Here is a 20360-nt window from a genome sequence, read left to right as displayed (position 1 = left end):
GAGGAACAAGTTGCAAAACTGCGTTCTATTGACAATCTTGAAAGAAGTCTCTTGCTAACTGAACAAGAACTAGCGGGGTCAGATAGTATGGGGGGAGGGGAGCAAGGAAAGGATGATAGGGCAGTAAGCTGGGTGACAGTTAGAAAATCGAGTGTGGGGAAAAGAAAAAGGGAGGCTGCTCCAGGGTTTGCGCATCCCAACAGATTTGCCAGATTGTGTGAAGAAGATGGGAGTGTGAACTCTGGATTGGCGGTTCTTGATGAGGCTGATCTCTCTAACAGCCGGGAGACCAGTTTCTCTAGTAGTGGTGGGGAGGAGAGCAGAGCTAGGCCTAAACAGATGGTGGTTATAGGGGATTCGATCATTAGGAAAGTGGACAGGGTAATCTGTCAAGCGGATCGCTTCAACCGGACAGTTTGCTGTCTTCCTGGTGCCAGGGTTCGGCATGTGGTTGATCGGGTCGACACATTATTGGGAGGGGCTGGGCATGACCCGGCTGTCTTGGTACATATCGGTACTAACGACAAAATGAACGGTAGGTGGGGGACCTTAAAGAGTGAGTTCAGGGATCTAGGCTCTAAAATTAAGCAAAGGTCCTCCAATGTCATTTTTTCGGAAATTTTGCCGGTGCCGCGTGCTAGTTTAGGGAGACAGCGGGAGCTTAGGGAGCTAAATGCGTGGCTAAAGTCTTGGTGTAGGAAGGAAGGGTTTGGGTTCCTAGAGCACTGGGCTGACTTTTCTTTGGGGTACAATCTATACAGCCCTGACGGATTGCACCTCAATGGAAGGGGGTCTACTGTGCTAGGGGAGAGAATGGTTAAGAGGCTGGAGGAGTGTTTAAACTAGACAAGGGGGGGGGTTGGTAAGCTAGATTCTTATGGGAGAGCTAGTGTAGATGGGGCAGTGGGACCAGTAAAGGGTTGTGGGGGAGGAGTGAGGGGGGCATATAGTTTATCAGATAAGGAGCTTCCATTGTTACAAGGGAAACAGACTAATTTTCACCTTAGCTCTAACTGTCCTTTAGCTAATGTAAGCTGTAGAGGAAGAAGTAGTAATCTCCGCTGCATGCTGGCTAATGCGCGTAGCTTGTCGGGAAAAATAGGGGAGCTGCAAGCTATTGCATGTATTGAAAATTATGACTTAATTGGTATCACTGAGACCTGGTGGGATGATAAATGCGACTGGGCAGTGAATTTAAATGGGTATACGCTTTTTAGGAGGGACAGAGGGATTAAAAAGGGTGGAGGGGTTTGTCTTTATGTAAAGTCAGACTTAAAGCCATGTAATAAAGACATTACCAATGAAAACGTTGAATCTCTTTGGGTAGAAATTTCAGTAGGGCTGAAGGTCACAAAGAAAATGATCATTGGTGTATGCTATAAACCACCCCGTATAGATGAGGGGGATGAGGCCCAGCTATTGTTGCAAATGGAGGAGGCTTCAAAATTGGGTCAAGTTGTTATTATGGGGGACTTTAATTATCCGGACATTGACTGGAGTAATGGGGTGGCTAAGTCAGAAAAAGCTAGTAGGTTTGTAAATATGCTAAATGACAACTTTTTATTTCAGGTGGTTCAAGAACCTACTCGGAATGAGTCTATTTTGGACCTGGTAATATCTAATAATACTGAACTTATCTCTAACATTTGTGTGGGTGAGCATTTGGGGAACAGTGATCACAACATGGTCTCCTTTGAGATAATGCTACAGAGAAAGCTCTATAAGGGAGTAACTAAAACGCTCAATTTTAGACGTGCAGACTTTGCCAGTTTAAGGGCATCTCTGCAATGTGTCAACTGGGAAAGGCTTTTCATGGGGTTAGACACAGAAGGAAAATGGAACATCTTTAAAACATTGCTTTGCAGGTATACACAACAGTATATTCCCCTTGTAAGCAAGGAGAGGCAGCGCAAAGCAAAACCCTTATGGCTGAATAAAAGAGTTAAGGTCGAGGTTGGTAATAAAAAACGTGCTTTTAAAGCATTCAAGTTAGCTGGGACAGCAGAAACTTTCATCAGGTACAAGGAAGCAAATAAAGCATGCAAAAAAGCTATCAGGCAAGCTAAAATAGAGATGGAAAGGGATATTGCAGCTAGGAGTAAAAAGAATCCAAAATTATTTTTTAATTATGTGAATAGTAAAAAAATGAAGCAAGAAGGGGTGGGAACTTTATTATCACGGGGAGGTAAGTTGGTTGATGAGAACGGGGAAAAAGCTGAAATTTTGAACTCTTATTTTTCATCTGTCTATACATCTGAGGAGCCAGATAATGAAGGCTTCCCTTGTAATATGCCCAGTTCTAGTAATTTAGCTACTGGCGCATGGGTCACTCAGGAGGAAATTCAAAAGAGACTTGAACATGTAAAGGTAAACAAAGGTCCAGGACCGGATGGGATTCATCCCAGGGTATTAAATGAGCTGAGCGCTGTGATTGCCAAACCTCTTCACTTAATTTTTCAGGATTCATTGAGGTTTGGCATGGTGCCGAGAGACTGGCGGATTGCTAATGTGGTGCCGTTATTTAAAAAGGGATCTCGTTCTCAGCCTGAAAACTATAGGCCTGTTAGTCTGACATCAGTAGTAGGAAAGCTTCTGGAAGGGGTAATAAGGGATAGGATAGTTGAATACATTGCAGTTCACAATACTATTAGTTTGTGCCAGCATGGTTTTATGCGTAACAGATCTTGCCAGACTAATTTAGTTGCCTTTTATGAGGAGGTGAGCAGGAACCTTGATGCTGGAATGGCAGTTGATGTCATCTACTTAGATTTTGCTAAAGCGTTTGATACAGTACCGCACAGAAGGTTAATGATCAAATTGAGGAATATTGGCCTAGAACATAATATTTGTAATTGGATAGAAAACTGGCTGAAGGATAGAGTACAAAGAGTGGTGGTAAATGGAACATTTTCTAATTGGGCCAGTGTGGTTAGTGGAGTACCGCAGGGGTCAGTCCTTGGTCCTTTGCTTTTTAACTTGTTTATTAATGACCTGGAGGGGGGCATAGAGAGTACTGTTTCTATTTTTGCTGATGACACTAAATTGTGCAAAACTATAAGTTCCACGCAGGATGCTGCCGCTTTGCAGAGCGATTTGACAAAATTGGAAAACTGGGCAGCAAACTGGAAAATGAGGTTCAATGTTGATAAGTGCAAAGTTATGCACTTTGGTAGGAATAATATAAACGCAAACTATCTACTGAATGGGAGTGTGTTGGGGGCATCCTTAATGGAGAAGGATCTAGGGGTTTTTGTAGATCACAAGTTGTCTAATTCCAGGCAGTGTCATTCTGTGGCTACTACAGCAAATAAAGTGCTGTCTTGTATAAAAAGGGCATTGACTCAAGGGATGAGAACATATTTTTGCCGCTTTATAGGTCCCTGGTAAGGCCTCACCTTGAGTATGGGGGGCAGTTACAGTGAGTATGGGGGGCAGTTACAGTGAGTATGCAGTGCAGTTTTGGGCTCCAGTCCTTAAGAAGGATATTAATGAGCTGGAGAGAGTGCAGAGACTGCAACTAAACTGGTAAAGGGGATGGAAGATTTAAACTATGAGGTGAGACTGTCGAGGTTGGGGTTGTTTTCTCTGGAAAAGAGGCGCTTGCGAGGGGACATGATTACTCTGTACAAGTACATTAGAGGGGATTATAGGCAGTTGGGGGATGTTCTTTTTTCCCATAAAAACAATCAGCGCACCAGAGGTCACCCCTTTAGATTAGAGGAAAGGAGCTTCCATTTGAAGCAGCGTAGGTGGTTTTTCACGGTGAGGGCAGTGAGGCTGTGGAATGCCCTTCCTAGTGATGTGGTAATGGCAGGCTCTGTTAATGCCTTTAAGAGGGGCCTGGATGAGTTTTTGAACAAGCAGAATATCCAAGGCTATTGTGATACTAATATCTACAGTTAGTATTACTGGTTGTATATATATATAGTTTATGTATGTGAGTGTATAGATTGGTTAGTATAGGTTGTGTGCTGGGTTTACTCAGATGGGTTGAACTTGATGGACAATGGTCTTTTTTCAACCCTATGTAACTATGTAACTATGTAACTCACACCAATCATGCCATCTACTTCTCAAAGGTAAAATAACCCCAAAGGCACAGGGCAATAAATTAAGGATGGGGGCTCAATGGGCAGCGTTGCTTGGGGGCTATGCCGTACTTTTCACTAGAAGTGACATTTCCTTTTTTATATCTTTTTATTACACAGTAACAAGCTGAAATGATTCCTAGAGGTGCTATGAATATTTGTACGGCCATGTTACACAGGGTGCATTGTAACAGAGTAATTACCCCCCAGATTGCCTCTTATCCATAGAGCCCCACTATAACCCAATTACCCCTGAGGCAGGGGGCTTCGTACCAACACCATTTTGGTAGATATAAAGTGTTGGTGAATATCCCCCCTCTGGCTGTCCGTTCACTAGAAGTTATGCCAATGTGTCTCTAACTAAAAATAATCATTTAGGGGAAAAAGTTGCAGCAACCGATTGTTTGGATCATCCTTTTCCAATTATCAAGGCCCCCCACAAACGCACAGACGCCCCCAGACGTCCCCAGACGCTGTATGGTATTTAGCAGACAGCTGAGAGCTATTTTAGGGGGGAAACTTGGAATCCGAATCTTTATTTGTACTGAAGTTCTTTACTTTGTAGAACTGAACTCTCCGTGGTTCCCTGTGTCAGACCATTGGAATCCGGATTCCTATCTGGTACCCACGGCCGTCTCTGCAGAGCGTTACCCTCCGCCTCGGCCTGTCCCACAGCCTATAATTTGGGGAACTTAGGGATGTTGATATTTAAAACCAAAGTAAATATATTCCTGTATGGGGCACGGCATTCACCAGTCCTGCTATGTAAACAGAGCGGCTCTGCTGAGCGTCCTACGACTGTCTGCTACAATGGAATATGTGTGTTTATTTCTACTAGTTCTACTGGGCCATTCTGTATTCCAACTGACTGTAGCACTGGTGTCTTTATAGTCATTCCTACATATCCAGTGTATGGGGAGGGTAGTGTTTTAGCAAAATAGACCTAAATCTTTCCTTTGTTTTACTAGATACTTTCTCTGCAGCCCAAATACACACAGGCTCCTAATAAGGGTGAAGAGACACAGAGCTACTTAGTAGCAGCTACTTGTCACGGCTACTAAACACCAGAAAATCCCCTGCCATAGACAGTACTGAGAATTGCCCCTGCTAAACACACGTAGCTCCACTGGGGCAGGGACTGATGGGAATGGGGTAGGGACCTTAGATTGTAAGCTCACTGGGGCAGGGACTGATGGGAATGGGGTAGGGACCTTAGATTGTAAGCTCACTGGGGCAGGAACTGATGGGAATGTGATAGGGACCTTAGATTGTAAGCTCACTGGGGCAGGGACTGGTGGGAATGTGATAGGGCCAAACTGTAAATTATATCCTTATAAACGGTGCTAAGTGATGTCATCAGTTATAATCGGAGCTAAGTGATGTAACTTCTGTCACAACTCACTGAAACTTGTATATAATTATAAATAAAGTACCCCCTGTTGTAAAATATGAGGATATTAGAAGTCACCTCTGAGTTCCATGACCTGTATAAATGTATTTAATTCCTTGGTGACTGATAATATCCCTATATGTTACAATAGGGGGCACGTTATTCACTATATATTATAAGGAACCCCTCGGGGGCTTATAATATCCCTATATGTTACAATAGGGGGCACGTTATTCACTATATATTATAAGGAACCCCTCGGGGGCTTATAATATCCCTATATGTTACAATAGGGGGTACTTTATTCACTATATATTATAAGGAACTCCTCTGTGACTTATAATATCCCTATATGTTACAATAGGGGGTACTTTATTCACTATATATTATAAGGAACCCCTCGGGGACTTATAATATCCCTATATGTTACAATAGGGGGTACTTTATTCACTATATATTATAAGGAACTCCTCGGGGACTTATAATATCCCTATATGTTACAATAGGGGGTACTTTATTCACTATATATTATAAGGAACTCCTCTGGGGCTTATAATATCCCTATATGTTACAATAGGGGGTACTTTATTCACTATATATTATAAGGAACTCCTCGGGGGCTTATAATATCCCTATACATTACAACAGGAGGTACTTTATTCACTATATATTATAAGGAACTCCTCGGGGGCTTATAATATCCCTATATGTTACAATAGGGGGTACTTTATTAACTATATATTATAAGGAACTCCTCGGGGGCTTATAATATCCCTATACATTACAACAGGAGGTACTTTATTCACTATATAAACACACCGATCAATGCATTACCCCTGTGATCACCATGTGTGGCTTTCGTTCCTGCTCTCGGACTCTAACGGCGCCAACTTTAACGCCTCCCCTGCTTTGCACAGCTTTATAAATATTTCCCCAAGTGCGGCTCAGCGGACATCTCCTCTCTTTTTGCTGAAAGATTTAGGACTCGGCGGCATTAAACATTGGGCCCCTTTCCAGTAACCTGCCTGTATGAACTCATCCCCAGATGTTTCCTTGCCCACCTCCCGGGATGATATTGCTATATATACATGGGGCAGGGGGGGCGGCGCTGCGTGCCCCCTCGTTATAGTCTTTTATTATTGTTTTGCTTCAATCTTCCTTCCTCCCAGGTGCCCCCCCTGCGTCACTGTCTCCCCGACGGCACGTTTCATCTGTCACTCATTAGCATTCCGCACATGTTAAGTACACTTAGGAAAATAAGTCCCGGGTAGGGAAGAGAGAGGCACTGTTTAGCCAGCGTTCCTCTCCGGTGCAGCCGGCCAGCTGGGGGGGCAAGCTCCAGCACTCTCACACTGACACTCTCACACCGACGCTCTCGCACAACTCTCTCCGCAGTCCCAAGGATACAATCTCATCATGATCAAAAATGTGGAAATGGCTGATTAAATGCCGTCGCTTAAGTTCCCCTTTAATGTAATGTGCCAGACGCTGGATCCTGCGCCGGGAGTTGGGACCTGGGACTTGTGAATTATTCGGCGCCGTAGGAAAGAGAGGTAGGTAACTTTGTATAAATCTGGGAAACCCAAGATACTTTTTTCCCGTTATCCTTAGCAGTGATAGTCGGGGGTAATGGGCTCCAGCTGCTGCATCGCATGGAGCTGACAGTTGTGTCAATGCCAGTTAATAACATAGGGACGATGTGTTCTTAAATGATCATTTTAAAAGATAAAGGTTTAATAAAATACGACTGTTCTGGATGTAATTGTGTTGTGGCCGGGACACGCTTAGGGGCAGATTTACTGATCCACGAATCCGAATCCCAAAAAAATCGTATTGGAAACGAAAATTTTGCGTATTTGTCGCGACTTTATCATATTTTGCGCAACTTTTTCGGTGCTGTCGCGATTTTTTCATATTGAGCAATAGTAATCGGCGGAAAACCAATCCGATTTTTTCACGACGGCGCCGGAAAAGTCGCGACGGCAACGGAAAAGTCGCAAAAATACCGATCATTACGAATAAACGCGTTCGGACGCTTTCGGTCCGTTCATGGATTGGTAAATCTGCCCCTTAGGGGCTCATTCGCTAACCACTGATTTTCAATTTTAAACTAAATTTGATTTTTTTTTTTTCGAAAAGTCGCAGAGAAACGCTGCAACTTTCGTTCCAATATTTACTATGCGTCTAAATGGCTAAAAATCCGAATTTGAAAATTCACCGGATTACACTTGCCGAGTTCATATAGAAGTCAATGGCAAAGGTGCCTTCTCTTTCCCTGGAGTTCGTTCTTTTGTCTTGAAATTTTAAAGGTTTCGCTGGGTTTGTCCAATAACGCAACTTTTTTGAATTGTCGCAGCAAAATGAGAGAGAAATCATGGAGTTTTAGTGACTCCGTAGGCAACAATGGGACTTACTGGGAGAGATTTCATTCATTTGCATTGATGAAGAAAGGATCATTTTTGAAGCCCCATACTCTGTAGTACAGATAGCTAGAATCTCAGCCATAAAGCAGGGCAGGACTGCTGCTTACAATGGGGGGGATCAGATAGGATCTGTGCCACTGTGACAGAATGCTCTGTTATACAGATAGCTAGAATCTCAGCCATAAAGCAGGGCAGGACTGCTGCTTACAATGGGGGGGATCAGATAGGATCTGTGCCACTGTGACAGAATGCTCTGTTATACAGATAGCTAGAATCTCAGCCATAAAGCAGGGCAGGACTGCTGCTTACAATGGGGGGATCAGATAGGAAATTTCCAATCGCCACACACCAAACCCTCCCAGAGCCCTTCCTCTGTCCATAATTCCCTCCCAAGGAACAGATGCCGGCAAAGTCCTCCCTTTGTCCATAAAAAGACCATTCCCTCCCCACGCGCCACCTTTATACGCCCGGCCACACCAACCCATCCCTCTCCCTGAACATGATACTCTCCAATCTGCCATCCGGAAATGATTGGAAAATGGCGCTGAAGGAACTTGGCCAGCTGATTGGCTGCAACTGGCGGTGGGGATAGTATTGGTCACTTTCTCATTCGATATGGATACCATGACTGATCTTAATTAGCAAAAAGCAAATGGAATCGGCTGTTACTGTATTATCTGGCGATAGTGAGTGTGACCGGGATACAGGGTTCTGTACCGCCAGTTGGATGCGTTTGTGCAGCTCTGTTTCCCCCCTTTCCCTCAGGAAACCCAAATCGGCCACCGCAGACGTCACTATAAGGCCAATAACAACATCCTCCTGGCCGAGTGATCTCCTACAGCGGGATTGCCATAGGTGGTACCTCATTACTGATATTATCATGTACATGGATCCTGCATCCGGGGGGGCAGACAGAATGCCATAGGCCGTATTGCATAAGCAAGTTGGGGGGGGGGGAGATCAGATGGGATCTGTGCCTCCAGCCTTTCCTCTCCTTCCCCAGAGCCCCCTCAACAATTTCAGTTGCCAGTATCCCACAGTCCTGCACTAGCCCGGTGTCCCTGCCCCGGCCATTCACTCCCTCTCCAGGTTCCAGCTCGGTCTCTCAGCGCTTACCCCTTTGCTCACAGGGTACGGCACACACTGGGGTAGTCTTAGCATGGCCGGTAGTCTCAGCATTGCCGGTACCTCTCCTTTCCTCCTCACCTGGGCCGGTGGCCCAGACCCGACCCTTTCTGGCTCCCCCTGCCCGACCGCTCCTGCCCTGGCATGTTAAATTTACATGCTCGGGGGAGGACGTCAGGGGGGCCCCTGGGGGGGGACGGGCACCTGCAGGGCTCCAGGGGCAGGAGCCCCGGTGGGCCCATCACCCCCCCCAGTCCAACCCGGTTCCCAGGTGAGTGGGGGCTCGGCTCGTTGCAGGCTGGAGGCCTAGTAACCGGCTCAGCAATGGGCTCTATCTCTCACTGACTTCCATGGGGCTCCTTCCTCCTCACACTCGGGGGCCACACAGGCACTTTCCTCTGTTTCCCGGCCATCAGCAGCTTTCATTTGCCGCTTCTTTCCTCCAACTGAGGAACCTTTCCTACTCCTCTCCTCTGCTCTTGATGAAAAATAGCAGGAAAATGAAAATTGTGTATAATAAAAGGGCAAACATCCTGCAGGGTGGTATAATCCCTACAAGACTAGAGGCTTCAAACCCCCCTAATCCCTAACTGGGCCCCCCGGGGGAACCTCCTTACACAGGAGACACACGTCTGCTCTCTATGGGGATCAGGTAGGATCTGTGCCAGTGGCACTCATTGGGTTTGTGCTCTATATCAGAATGGCGGCTACTATACAGGAGATTCAGTGGGGGCCATAGAAGGGGGGGGGGGGACTGAACAAGAATAAAGGAATAGGGCATAGGAGGAAGGTTTAGGGAGGCCGACTGGTCTTATTGGAGCAACTGTTCATCCTAAGTTCTATTGCAACCCATAGAGGTTCATCAGTACGTTATGTATGGGTCTGTATATTACACACAATGCTGCTTTTCTGCACAACCCGGGGCACTGGGCAGTGAGCAGAGAATGAATAACATCCCGGTTGAAAACATAATAGAAATATCTGATTGGTCGGATGGGCAGGCCTGGGATTTTGTGGGAACTGATGGCAGATTGGAGCTGGCATTAATTATTATTATTATTATTATTATTATTATGTATTTATAAAGCGCCAACATACCACGCAGCGCTGCACAATAAGTGGGTTTATACATTGGACATAGAGAATTGCATACAGAGAACCAATAGGCCCTTGCCAAAAGAGCTTACAATCTATACATTGACATTGGCAATGAGAGCTGCCTGGCTCAAGGTCAGTCTGGGCCGGTGGGGCACATACAAAAAACCTGGTGGGCGCTGACCCAGACCGGATCCCCAGCCAAGCTCCCTCCCCCAATCACAGCTAACATAAGTATAAGGTACAGGGGATGAAGGGGTTGTGCAAACAGCGGGGGCCCCGGTAGGCCCTGCACCTCCCAACCCGACCCTGACTAGGCCCAGTGGTACCAATCATATTACTGTATAATGTATACTTTTATAATTAAACAAATGACCCCCAGTAATATGAGAGCGCCAGGAACCCCCCCCCACACACACACACGCAAAAGGTGACAACTTTGAAACTAAAAAAATTATTTTTTGCCCACAAATGGCGACACTTTCAGCTAAAAGTCAGCTGGGAACTGTGGGTATTGCGTTCCTTCCCTATAACCAGCGGGGGCTTTACGGTTTTATTCTGGTTCTGGCGGATCCCACATATAAAGCCGTAATGTGACTGTATAAGGATATTATCACCCCCCCCCCGGCGCATAGTATAATATTATGGTATAAAGCAGTTTAGCTGGAACGTTAATAACAGGCGGCTGCTGGCACAGGAGCCCTTCCCTACAGATGGCTTTGTTTGTTTGTTTGTTTGTTTGTTTGCTCCGAGCCGCTGGCTGTAAATATTTATCCGCCGTCTCTGTGTTTCATTGCCGGGGGCGAGAAGTCGCCTGTTAGTTACACGGCCGCCTCTTACAGGCACTGGCTGAGGTTTAAAGGCAAACTAACCCCCTATTATACTGTACAATTCATATTTTTCCATTCATTTCCACTGACTTGTTTTCCCGCATTCGGTTACTTGGTTGTTCCAACAGGATTTCCCCGTATTTAGAAACCCAAACATTCCACACGTCTGTGTGAGGTAACGAGTCGGCTGCACAGACTAATTATAGGGTGAGGGGACTGTATAATCAGCGTTAATTAGGCTTCTGCCCTCGCTCTGTACCCTATGGCTCCATCCAGCAGCGCTTAGCGGCAACAGAAATTCACTTTATGGGGGGGGGGGGGGTTTGGTGGGCAAATACAATTTTGTAAAAAACGTGACTTTTTTAAGCGATTTTTGTTTGCTTTTTCAATTCTGATCTTTTGACTGACATTCGTGGAAATGAGTTTTGTTGTGGTCTTAGAAAACTCTAAAACCGTGAAACTAAGAATGATTAATAAATGCCCCCCCATTGTGATATAGACTTTAAGTCTAAATACAGGTATGGGATCCCTTATGTGGAAACCTGTTATCCAGAAAGCTCCGAATTACGGAAAGCCCGTCTCCCATAGACTCCAATTTAATGAAATAATAAAGAATTTTAAACTGTATTCTCATTTTCTCTGTAATAATAAAACAGTACCTGTACTTGATCCCAACTAAGATATAATTACCCCTTATTGGGGCAGAACAGCCCTATTGGGTTTATTTAATGGTTAAATGATTCCCTTTTCTCTGTAATAATAAAACAGTACCTGTACTTGATCCCAACTAAGATATAATTACCCCTTATTGGGGGCAGAACAGCCCTATTGGGTTTATTTCATGGTTAAATGATTCCCTTTTCTCTGTAATAATAAAACAGTACCTGTATTTGATCCCAACTAAGATATAATTACCCCTTATTGGGGCAGAACAGCCCTATTGGGTTTATTTCATGGTTAAATGATTCCCTTTTCTCTGTAATAATAAAACAGTACCTGTACTTGATCCCAACTAAGATATAATTACCCCTTATTGGGGCAGAACAGCCCTATTGGGTTTATTTCATGGTTAAATGATTCCCTTTTCTCTGTAATAATAAAACAGTACCTGTACTTGATCCCAACTAAGATATAATTACCCCTTATTGGGGCAGAACAGCCCTATTGGGTTTATTTCATGGTTAAATGATTCCCTTTTCTCTGTAATAATAAAACAGTACCTGTACTTGATCCCAACTAAGATATAATTACCCCTTATTGGGGGCAGAACAGCCCTATTGGGCTTAATTAATCTTTGACTGATTTTTTTTTTAGTAGACGGTTTTTTAGAAGGTATAGAGATCCAAATTATGGAGAGACCCCTTATCCAGAATACCCTTGGTCCCGAGCATTCTCGATAAGGGGTCCTATACCTGTATTTGATTTTTCTTCCAGTTATTACTGATACTGGGGCTGGGAGATGGAAATGACTGGGGCTTTCTTGTTGCTGGGTGTCACCGACCCCGGTAATAAGGTAGTAAACGGTGTCCCGGTATCCAGAACTCTGATTCAAAGCATTCTGACCCTCTGTATCTGATAGGAACCTTAGTTGATGAGCTCCCGTAAGGCATGAACGGTCTTTGCAAAGTGCTGCATAAATATGTTCCCTCTTTGATTAATAATAAAATCAGGTAAATTGAAATGTGGCGGTGAGTCTGGACACCCACTTAAGGGGGTAGTTTACCTTTTAAATTAGCTTTTAATATAATGTAGACATTGATATTCTGAGACCATTTGGAATTGGTCTTCAAGCTCTTTGTCCAGCAGCTCTCCATTTGTTATTTAAGCAGCTATCTGGTTGCTAGGGTCTTATTTACCCTAGCAACCAGGCAGTGGTTTAAACAAGGGATAGGGATATAAATAGGAGAGGGACTAAATAGAAAAAGGAATAAAAAGTAACAATAACAATAAAACTGGAGCCTCACAGAGCAATAGGGTTTGGTTGCCGGGGTCAGTGACCCCCATTTGAAAGCTGCAAAGAGTTAGGAGAGGAAGGCAAATAATTAAACTATAAAAAAAAAAAAATGACCAATGGCAAAGTTGCCAGATAGGCTATTCTATAACATACTAAAACCAGACTCCGGGGCCCTGCAGACCGCTATTGCCGTTTCTGTGCTGCTTTATCTCCCAATGACTGGGGGGGGGGGGGCAGGACCCCGCGGGACAGACACAATAGCCCCCTGTGTCACCTTCTCACGCTTCCCTTCTGCCGTTTTTAGGAACCAGGCCAAAGCCTGAAGAGCAGAGGCTTATTTATACCCAATATAAATATACCCCGTGTCCCCCAGGGCCGGCCGCTTAATGCTCCGAGTAGCTCAGGCCGGGCTCTAAACCTGTCAGAAATGCAGACTCTGCGCCAAATGTTTAGAAAGGCTAAAAAAGTCAAATAAACCTGGCGCTCCGGCTGTGCTACAAACATGGGGTTAATTCTGTGCTTCAGGGGAGGCAAGAGAAGCACTAATTTACTGTATAAACAGTGGGAGTCTCTGTAGTGTCCCATGAGAACCGGCCAGTATATATAATTATATGTGTGTAGTACGGCTTCCATTCCCCTTACTCATTCACTCACAGGCTGTATATATGTGTGTAGTACCATTCCCCTTACTCATTCACACACAGGCTGTATATATGTGTGTAGTACCATTCCCCTTACTCATTCACTCACAGGCTGTATATATGTGTGTAGTACCATTCCCCTTACTCATTCACACACAGGCTGTATATATGTGTGTAGTACCATTCCCCCTTACTCATTCACTCACAGGCTGTATATATGTGTGTAGTACCATTCCCCTTACTCATTCACTCACAGGCTGTATATATGTGTGTAGTACCATTCCCCTTACTCATTCACTCGCAGGCTGTATATATGTGTGTAGTACCATTCCCCTTACTCATTCACTCACAGGCTGTATATATGTGTGTAGTACGGCTTCCATTCCCCTTACTCATTCACTCACAGGCTGTATATATGTGTGTAGTACCATTCCCCTTACTCATTCACTCGCAGGCTGTATATATGTGTGTAGTACCATTCCCCTTACTCATTCACTCACAGGCTGTATATATGTGTGTAGTACGGCTTCCATTCCCCTTACTCATTCACTCACAGGCTGTATATATGTGTGTAGTACGGCTTCCATTCCCCTTACTCATTCACTCACAGGCTGTATATATGTGTGTAGTACCATTCCCCCTTACTCATTCACTCACAGGCTGTATATATGTGTGTAGTACCATTCCCCTTACTCATTCACTCACAGGCTGTATATATGTGTGTAGTACCATTCCCCTTACTCATTCACTCACAGGCTGTATATATGTGTGTAGTACCATTCCCCTTACTCATTCACTCACAGGCTGTATATATATGTGTAGTACGGCTTCCATTCCCCTTACTCATTCACACACAGGCTGTATATATGTGTGTAGTACCATTCCCCTTACTCATTCACTCACAGGCTGTATATATATGTGTGTAGTACGGCTTCCATTCCCCTTACTCATTCACACACAGGCTGTATATATGTGTGTAGTACCATTCCCCTTACTCATTCACTCGCAGGCTGTATATATGTGTGTAGTACGGCTTCCATAAGTGTATGTTCCCTACCTGCCCCACCATGCCCAGATATAGCCCCAGTGCAATTACCTTGGGTAAGCTCCCCCCTCTGGTAGCCCACAAGGGCCCATCCTAGCCAATAAAGGCCAAATATCATGTATATTTTTTCAGCATCTCATGACTCAAATCTTCACTGAGCCTGAGTTTAATCCATAAGGAGCACCTGTCCCAAAACACTTAGTGCCTTTTATTACATATGGGGGGTTAAGTTTGCCAAGGCGCAGTAACCCCAATCAGCCAATAAGATGTTTGCTTTTATACAGGAGATCAGTAAATGCCTCCTACTGATTGGTTGCCAACTTAGCATCTTTTATTATCACATAACCCCCAACATCTTTTTCTTAAGAACCTTGCAAATAACTCACTGTAATGCTTAGTCCTATGAATAATACTGCATTGCAGCACTGCAGTAAAGCAGCAGGGTGCCACAGTCCTGTTTGCTGCACATGTGGAACAGAGTGATAAAGGCAGTTGAATTTTGGCAAGGATACCAATACACATTTATGTGCTTTTATCTGCCATAGTATCTGGGTTCCTGGACTCAATACAAAGTCTCGGTTATTGAACTGCTGCCAGTTCCCAAGTTACAAATTTAATTTGAATTATAAAGCATTTGTGTTTAATGATATGAAATGTTTAAATGTTGTTAGTATTCTATTTTTTAAGTAGTTTCTGCCATTGGGTAATCCTAAATAGGAAACTGCCATTTTAAGTACTAAGGGCCGCCCCCTGGGATCATAGGAGTCACAGTGCACACAAACAAGCCAAGGCACACATACATGCTAGGCCCCATCAGCCAATGAATGGGCAGAGTTCTGCCTTTTGCTCCCATACTACTTCCTGTTACAGTTAGAGCTGCATCACTTCCTGTCAGCTGATCTCTGAGGGAGCACACAGCCCATCACTAAATGGCGGCTCAAGGGAAAGGCTGTAAAAGGGCAATATTTACGGATACACGTGTGGGATTTGTTACCTGGAAACCAGTTATCCAGAAAGCTCCAAACTACAAAAAGCCTGTCTTCCATAGACTTACATTTTAAAAATCCCTTTTCTCTGTAATAATAAAACAGTACCTGTACTTGATCCCAACTAAGATATAATTACCCCTTATTGGGGGCAGAACAGCCCTATTGGGTTTATTTAATGGTTAAATGATTCCCTTTTCTCTGTAATAATAAAACAGTACCTGTACTTGATCCCAACTAAGATATAATTACCCCTTATTGGGGGCAGAACAGCCCTATTGGGTTTATTTCATGGTTAAATGATTCCCTTTTCTCTGTAATAATAAAACAGTACCTGTACTTGATCCCAACTAAGATATAATTACCCCTTATTGGGGCAGAACAGCCCTATTGGGTTTATTTAATGGTTAAATGATTCCCTTTTCTCTGTAATAATAAAACAGTACCTGTACTTGATCCCAACTAAGATATAATTACCCCTTATTGGGGGCAGAACAGCCCTATTGGGTTTATTTAATGGTTAAATGATTCCCTTTTCTCTGTAATAATAAAACAGTACCTGTACTTGATCCCAACTAAGATATAATTACCCCTTATTGGGGGCAGAACAGCCCTATTGGGTTTATTTCATGGTTAAATGATTCCCTTTTCTCTGTAATAATAAAACAGTACCTGTACTTGATCCCAACTAAGATATAATTACCCCTTATTGGGGCAGAACAGCCCTATTGGGTTTATTTAATGTTTAATTGGTAGACTTTTTAGTAGACTTAAGGTATGGGGATCCAAATTATGGGAAAACCCCCTTATCTGGAATACCCTTGGTCCAGAGCATTCTGGATAATGGGTCCTGTACCTGTGTGTGTGTGTGTGTGTGTGTGTGTTTGTGTGTGTGTGTATACTATATATATATCTCGATATATCAGTTTGGTGAGATTCTTTAATAGTTTACATAATGTTAAGTGCCTATCTGTTGGTTAAGTATTCATTCTGGGGGTTTAGTTTCCCTTTAATATCCGCAGCTCAGTGGTTGGTGCTGGGCAGGGTATGAGGTACAGACGGGGCCCCTGTTTAGATGAAGTAATGGAGTTGCGACTCTGGAACTGGTCCTGGTCTGATTTTCTAATTTCAAAGAAAGTGTCCAAATTGGAAGCAATTGCCCATATGACACATTGTATAAAGGGCCGGCGGGTTGGCTGGGGGGCCGGCGGGGGCTGCCAGAATGGGTTCAGACAGGGCTTTGATGCTCTCTGTTCTGTATATGAAAGCCCCTGATTCACAGACGCTGGGAATATTCATTGGCAGGGATCTCTGATAGCGCCCAGCTGCCCGACTGCGTGACTCAGTACTGGGGCATTCCGGCGAGCGTTCCGGCATTCGTGCCCCCGACGCTTTGCTGCTCTGTATCCCATCACAGCCTTCCGCTGGCAGAGCGATCAAAGCGCCTTTCTGTAAAGTGCCACTTTGTGTAGAAACCTCCAGAGAGGGTTAGTAGTTCAGCAGCCAGTTATATATATATATATATTTTTTTTTTTTTTTTAATTTATTTATACAGGTTCTCTGCTAGTGGAACAGCTTTAAAGCTCAAATGAAGTCATTGTTGCAGCCACAGGGTCTTTCCTATTTGCAGAGAGGCAATGAGTATGGCATCTCCCTCACAGAAGGAGCAAACTTGCCCTTTTATTTTTATTAACATTTATTTATAAAGCGCCAACATATCCCGCAGCGCTGTACAATAAGTGGGTTACATACATTGGGCATACAGAGTAACATATAAAGCAACCAATAACCGATACAGGAGGGGAAGGGAGCCCTGCCCAAAAGAGCTTACACTCTACAAGGAGTAACATATAAAGCAATCAATAACCGATACAGGAGGGGAAGAGAGCCCTGCCCAAAAGAGCTTACACTCTACAAGGAGTAACATATAAAGCAATCAATAACCGATACAGGAGGGGAAGGGAGCCCTGCCCAAAAGAGCTTACACTCTACAAGGAGTAACATATAAAGCAATCAATAACCGATACAGGAGGGGAAGAGAGCCCTGCCCAAAAGAGCTTACACTCTACAAGGAGTAACATATAAAGCAATCAATAACCGATACAGGAGGGGAAGAGAGCCCTGCCCAAAAGAGCTTACACTCTACAAGGAGTAACATATAAAGCAATCAATAACCGATACAGGAGGGGAAGGGAGCCCTGCCCAAAAGAGCTTACACTCTACAAGGAGTAACATATAAAGCAATCAATAACCGATACAGGAGGGGAAGAGAGCCCTGCCCAAAAGAGCTTACACTCTACAAGGAGTAACATATAAAGCAACCATTAACCGATACAGGAGGGGAAGAGAGCCCTGCCCAAAAGAGCTTACACTCTACAAGGAGTAACATATAAAGCAATCAGTAACCGATACAGGAGGGGAAGGGAGCCCTGCCCAAAAGAGCTTACAATCTACAAGGAGTAACATATAAAGCAATCAGTAACCGATACAAGAGGGGAAGAGAGCCCTGCCCAAAAGAGCTTACAATCTACAAGGAGAAAGGGTTGAGACACAAGGTGTGGGAATATGTGATTCTTACATGCCACTCAAGGGGTTGTTCACCTTTGAGTTAACGTTTAGTATGATGTAGAGCGTAATATTCTGAGACAATTTGCAATTGGTCTTCTTCATTTTTTATTATTTGTAGTTTTTTAGTTATTTGGTATTTAGTTCAGGAGCTCTCTAGTTTGGATTTCCAGCAGCTATTTGGTTGCTAGGGTCGAAGTTACCTTAGCAACCAGGCAGTGGTTTGGATGAGAGGTTGGTATGTGAATAGGAGAGGGGCTGAATAGAAAAAGTTACAAAGCAACAATAAAAAAAACCAACCTGGAGCCTCACCGAACAATAGTTTTTTCACTGCCGGGGTCAGTGACCCCCATTTAAAAGCTGGAAAGAGTTCAAAAACTAAAATAAATAATGAAGACCAACTGAAAAGTTGCTTAGAATGGGCCATTCTATAACATACTTAAAGGTAAACCTCCCCTGTAACATTTACATTACTTAATGCCCCTTCATACCCCTTTGCCCTTCACTCACCTACCCACCCACACAGGCCAGTTACCTTATTACTGGTTCCACTCTATACTTTTTTTCCTTCAATCAATTCGGCAGCTTATTGGCCGGTGTATGGGCACTAACGTTGGGCCTGCCCAACCAACATCTGGCCTGAAATCGGGCACCAACGGACGCCTATACCTGTCGTTCTAACTTGCTCATTTGGCCCCAGGCCGTTTTTTAATATATAAATATCCAATTCCGTGCCTATTAATGCTGCAGTTTCTGTAAAGGAGGGATATTGTTATTTTAGTGCCGATATTGTGATCATATATTTTTCTGTATTTAGTCTTCTGGCCCAGGAGTGGGGGCTCCAGGTCCCTGGGGGAGAATAAGAAATGAATGAGGGAATCTGTAAGTGCCGGGGTCACTCTATATATACACATAATGTGACCTGCCATAAAAAGCCCAAATGTTCTCCCAAGCACCCTGCCTACTTGCAAACACTTAGAAGATCTTTATGAGAATATTTACTTACTGGGCAACTGTGACGGCTCGTTAAAGAAAGAAAAACAGCCTGAAGGAGCTTGGGAGGAGGAATGTAGAAGCGCAAGTGTGTCTGACCCCAAAGCAAAACAACATGATCATGCTTACTGCTGTTTGTTCTACCTGACCAGCTAGGGATAATGGGGGACTTGCTACAGCTACTGCCCATGGGTTTAACAACCCTTCCCCAGAGGATACACAATGCTTACACTCCAGCTACTTATAAAGACTGTATAGAATTTAGACATGATACTATGATCTGAATGAATAGTTGGGTGGGAGCTTCTCATAAGGTCTCTGTTGACTTGACCAAATGGTCCCATTGTGCTGGTGAAAGTCTACAGGAAAGTAAAGTACTTTGTTGTTGGGCCACTTGGTGCAGATCTCAAATTCCCCAAACTCTTTTCACATTAGGACATTGGAAATCTGGTTTTCCACCATTGATATTATTGGATATGTAGGAGGACATCTGCTGGCTCAGTCTTGCCAACATACAGCCCTGTTGTTGGGCATTCAACACACACATGACTTGCTAGCAAATGTGTTGTGTTGTGTTTTGTATGTAAGCCTTGTATGTCATCATGGGGGTTATTTGTGTACAAGCGATCAACTGGTTCCCTCAGGTATAGGACCTACGCTGTAAGCTTGTTCAGGAGGTCTGTGGTGCCATGAATGTAGCTGGGTGCATTTCTGACTACTGGTTTCAGATGTTTTCCACCCAACCAGAGAGATTCTTGGTAAGTGTACCAATTCCTAGGATTATTTTGGTAAGGCTGGGAAGTTACCCAGATATATGGATACCAACCATAGGACCGAACAGTTGGATCTCATTTCATAATATAATGCCATGTACTCAAGACTGTATTTATAGGATGGAAATGTTCCACCATGTGACATAGATTTCAATGGTAAAGCTCTAGTAATTAGGGTGAGAGATTCCCATTCAAAGAGGTGCTGATTGGATTCAATGGATCTCGGCAGTTTTGAGCTTCCACCACTGCTGAGGGGGTAACGTTACGAACGCATATAAAAAATGGGAGAAATATAATTTTTCTTTGATCTGATTCCCGAGGTCTGTATATTTATACCAGTTAATCAAATGTTCGGATCTAGAATAGGTTCTTCAACAAACAAATGTCCAATATCCAATTAGTGAATTGCAGCTTCCTGCATCCAGGGGTGTTTTTGGCCCTGGATCCTCCAA

General features: G+C 43.9%; 1 protein-coding gene across 2 annotated transcripts in view; it reads left to right on the top strand.

Annotated features, from left to right (window-relative positions):
- Positions 1 to 20360, top strand: part of LOC100496183 — a 106110-nt gene that overhangs the window by 30861 nt on the left and 54889 nt on the right. The window contains exon 1 of one of the 2 annotated variants that reach the window (XM_002941248.5): positions 6632 to 7031. The exons of the other annotated variant lie outside the window; for it this stretch is intronic. The gene's annotated coding sequence lies outside the window, so the exon portion shown is untranslated. Of the gene's footprint in view, positions 1 to 6631; positions 7032 to 20360 lie in introns of those variants that run through there. 2 annotated transcript variants of the gene reach the window in all.

This window comes from Xenopus tropicalis, chromosome 5 (assembly GCF_000004195.4).
Source record: "Xenopus tropicalis strain Nigerian chromosome 5, UCB_Xtro_10.0, whole genome shotgun sequence".
Lineage (NCBI taxonomy): Eukaryota > Metazoa > Chordata > Amphibia > Anura > Pipidae > Xenopus > Xenopus tropicalis.
Note: the sequence above shows the minus strand (reverse complement) of the source record. Positions and strands in the feature narration are given on the sequence as shown.